Source organism: Rhagoletis pomonella, unplaced genomic scaffold (genome assembly GCF_013731165.1).
Source record: "Rhagoletis pomonella isolate Grant_MI unplaced genomic scaffold, Rhpom_1.0 Rhpom_scaffold_00007, whole genome shotgun sequence".
Classification (NCBI taxonomy): Eukaryota; Metazoa; Arthropoda; class Insecta; order Diptera; family Tephritidae; genus Rhagoletis; species Rhagoletis pomonella.
The window spans coordinates 52,466,077-52,470,882 of record NW_023458561.1 but is presented as its reverse complement, the minus strand read 5'-3'; positions in this window follow the sequence as shown (position 1 = coordinate 52,470,882).

The window sequence follows — 4,806 nt, the reverse complement described above, 5'->3', positions numbered from 1 at the left end:
AAAAAAGGAAAGTGGCTGATATACATACATTCACATGTATCACACAAGGAGGCCGGCAGCTCGAGTACCTACCATTAAATCTCTTCGGTTCTTTAGTCCTGCCAAAACTATCAATTGTACGCAAATTATCTGCTCTGTTATACTAAGTTGCGACTCTTAATAAATCATTCAATACATAAAAAAAAGGTTTGATGTAGAAGAACTATTTCCATATCGTGAAAACGGCGGCATTAACGTAATTACTACTTCTACGCACATACTTACAGTGACTCAAACAAATGACCGTGTGTATATTTTTTTAATATTCAATTTTTTTGTTTACCAAAACATTTAAATCAAAGTCTCCAACTTTAAAAAAAAACTTAGGCAATTTAACAAGTTTTTATCAGAACTTCAAACTTTAATCAGAATCTATAAAACATTTTTGGGTATGCAGTTTTATGGCCGATACAATTTTCGATCAATAAAGTGTAAGCTTCAACCGGCAAAATCGCGTTGATTATTAATTAATTTTTTTGGATTTGGCTATTTTTTTTTAATTATATAGCAAGTGAAATTTATAAAAACCGGCGTTAGTTTTTTGAAATTTTTTTTTGCAAACGGTCTCCACAATTTAATTCACAAGAAATTCATGCCTATTTGAAAACAAAAATGCGAAAGTACGTCACAAAAAAAAAATATTAAAAATTAACGCGATTTTTAGCACGTTGCAACTTTCACAAAAATATTTTAAAAATATAGATTAAAAATTTTGAATAATATTATATAATAATTTTGATGAATATTTGCAGAATTTTCCTAAATTTTGTATAAACTATGAAATTTTGATTTACGCACATATGTGTGGGGTTTTGGTTAAAGCCTGGATAGTATTTTTAGAGAAAAATAAAAAAGAAACTTTACTTGAAAAACATTGTGAATATTAAAAAAAAATCAACACTTGAACACTTGTTCGAGTCACTGTAAATATGCGCATACTTATACTGGTAGTTTGCCGACAGCTGATAAAAATTGAATTGTCTGCTGTGCTGCCAATAATTACAACATTATGATCGCGTACTGCTGGAAATTATTTTTTATATCCGCAATAGATGTTTTATTATTAAACGCTTATCTTACTCATATTGAATACATGTGGTAAATTGATGAAAACGAAAACAGCTTTTGGAACTGTATGCAGCCATACTTATTAGATTGGAATAGTCCAAAGGATTTTGTTACAGGCTGTGTCACGTCGAACTTATTTTAGGATTTCCAGACATTTATTAAGATTAATTAGAAGTATTGTTGCACTGTTGCACAAACGCAAAAAGCACCTAGGTGAACAGCTGATAAGCAAAGGCGAAGTGAAATCCGTAGGTTTAGGTTTCATACTAAAGTTTGGTCTGTCTCTCATCAAAGAGTTGTTCGACTTTACTAGAAAGTCGACCGATCGACGAAGAACAATTGACTTTTTCGACTTAAAAATGTATTAATTATTAGATATAAACATAAGGGTGAGAATACGCCAGGACTATCAGGATTTACAAGTGGTCTTTTGAATAATCTGTAATTTAGTGAAATGCAATGCTTGGTAAAATAAAAACAGACACTAAAATTGTTTAAACATTTTGAAAATTGTGCCAGTTATACAGCATTAAAAAGATGGATGTGAGAGTTTTTAAAAATTGATATTTTTGAAAAAAAAAATTTAAAAATTTTAATTTTCACCAATAAAAAAATTTCAGAAAATCTATAAAAAAAATTCTTGAATCGATATTTGGTAATTACGGACCATCTTTTTGAACGTTTTTTCTTGGAGCAGAGGTGGTGAGTATTGGTAGACGTTTAAGTGCCGCTTTATAAACATGGAAATATTCGCCCTTTGAGGTGGTCCAGATAGCTAGTGGATTATCCACACGACTAATGTCGCATCCCAACTGGAATTCCACCAGCAACATCTGATCGGTGTTTAAAATTTTTTACCTTACGGATTGGTCAAATTCGAACCAAAAACTGTCTCTAGAAACTTACCTAAACTCATCGACAAGAACTTCCTTGCAAGAAATTATTAAAATAAACAGTTATGTATATCTTACCTCATTATTAACTGGATACAAAGGATTAACAACGGCTTTTACCCTCCATTCCCGCCCAACCGACACGTCCGCATGACGTACGGAACCTTTTTATACCTTTCATGAGCATGAAATGGTATTATAACTTTGGTCCGATATTTGTAAGTACCAGAACAAAAAGAGATAGACCCATTAAAATGTATACTTATATGATCAGAACGTCGAGCTGATTTGATTTATCCATGTCCGTCTGTCCGTCTGTCTGTCTGTTTGTATGCAATCTAGTCTCTCAGTTTTCGAGATACCCGGATCAAATTTGGTAGGTGGGTGTATTTTTATAATGTATTAATCATTTGTCGGAACCGGAAGAATCGGATAACTATAACCTATAGCTCCCATACAACTGATTGTTCAGATATGAGATTTTTCGTTATAACTTCTCCATTTATGCAGCTACGAACAAGAAATTTCGCAGCACTTGCACCCATTATCAACAGAATGCTTACAGTGAAAATTAAAAAGATCGGACAACTATAACCTATAGCTCCCATACAACTGATTGTTCAGATATGAGATTTTTCGTTATAATTCATCCATTTATGTAGCTAGGACCATGAAATTTCGCGCTGCTTTCAGTCATTATCAGCAAAAGACTTACAGTGAAAATAACGAAGATCGGGTCACTATAACCTGCAGCCCCCATACAAATGATTGTTCAGATATGAGGTCTTTTATCATAACTCCTCCATTTATGGAGCTAGGAACATGAAATTTCGCACCATTTTCACTCAACATCAACAGAATACTTACAGTGAAAATAACAAGGATCGGATGACTACAACATATATCTTCCATATATCTGATTGTTCAGATATGGGATTTTACTGTAAAACTCCTTTATTTGAACAGCTAAAACCGATAAATTTCGTAAGATATTTTATAAATAAATAATACAAAGTCTACTGAGAAAATCGTCAAAATCTATGCTGTATAAGCTTTATCTCCTATAGCACTGATTGTTCAGATACCAGTTTTTGCCATATATCTCCTTTATGTACGAAGCTAAACCCAATAAATTGTGTTACCGGTTTACATACCGATCACATAGCGGTGAAAATCACTTAGATTGGTGTCATATAAAGTATATCTTCCATACCTCTGATTGTTTAGATGCGATTTTTTATATACGTATGTAACTCCTCTATCGATGTATGCAGATAGATATAGACAAATGTATACATAAATGATCAGAATGAAAAGAGAAATCGATTAAGCGGTGACTGTCTGTCCGTCCGTCCGTCCGTCCGTCCGTCCGTCCGTCCGTCCGTCCGTCTGTGCACACGATAACTCGAGTAAAAATTGAGATATCTTAACGAAACTTGGTACGTGGACTTCTTTTGGGCATAGGACGGATGGTATTGAAAATGGGCGAAATCGGACAATAACCACGCCTACATCCCATATAACGGTAATTTTCAGAAATACGAAAAGTGCGATATTTTAGTAACTACTGAAGATAATTCACTAAAAATTGATATTTACAATGAGTTTTAGACGAAAAATATATATATTAAAAAATTTTGGCAAATGGGCGTTGCCACGCCCACTTATGGTTACATGTGTATATCTTGGTAACCGCTGCACCAATTTCTTCCAAACTTGGCACAGTTGTTGGTCCTGCTACAGCATACCAAATGGCCGAAAATTTTTAAAATCGGACAATAACCACGCCCACATCCCATATAACGGTAATTTAGAAAAATACGAAATCCTCGATAAATCAGTAAATATTAAAGCTAATTTATTCAAAATTGATGGTTGCAACAATTTTTTACCAAGAAATACGCTTATGATACAATTTTGGAAAATGGGCGTGGCACCGCCTACTTATGATCACATATATGTATCTCGCTAACCGTTCTAGCAATTTGTACCAAACTCGGTATGATTATTGTGCTTGCCAGATAAAAGCAAAGCGTTGAAAATTATTGAAATCGGGCTAAAATAACGGCCGCTTCTCATATAACGGTAAATTTCAGAAATGCTTGAAACTGCAATATTTCGAAATTTAAGGACGCTGATTTACTTAAAATTTATACACCCCGGCTTATCGTGTAGCGGTAGCTTTCGGAAAGGTGGAAAACATATATTTAATAATTCCGCCGGGTATTTAATGTTCGGCTCCGCCCGAACTTAGACTTTCTTACTTGTTTTTTTTTAGTTTTTTGGTGCCGAGTAGTGGAAACAGGAGTTTGTTAAGTGTCGAGATCTAAAACTATTCAGCTACAGAATAAAATTCATCAGCTGATTGGATATGCTAAAGATAGTATTTCAATTATTGAGAGTGGAAATAATAGTTTTCTTTATAGTAAAAATCGAGTCCGATACGTCAAACGTGCTGGAATGATAGTTAAAATCTTGACATAAACCACGGAATGACTCGTTTAGTTCAAAATTAGTTTTGCATGGCTTTAAAAATAGAGGTCGAAAGTGTCTTGACACTCGAGAAGGAACATTAAAATTAACCTTAGCCAGGAGGGCCGGGCTATTAATCAAGCCTGTCATTAATTTTACGATAAATATTATACCCAGCATTTCTCTACGACTTGCGAGTGTAGGCAAATTTATGAGCTTTAGACGACTTGTGTAAGGGGGGAGATTGTAATCTGAATCCCAGTTAAAATTACGCAATGCAAAAAGCAAGAATTGTTTTTGAATTGATTCAATCCTTTCTGAATGAACTTGGTAG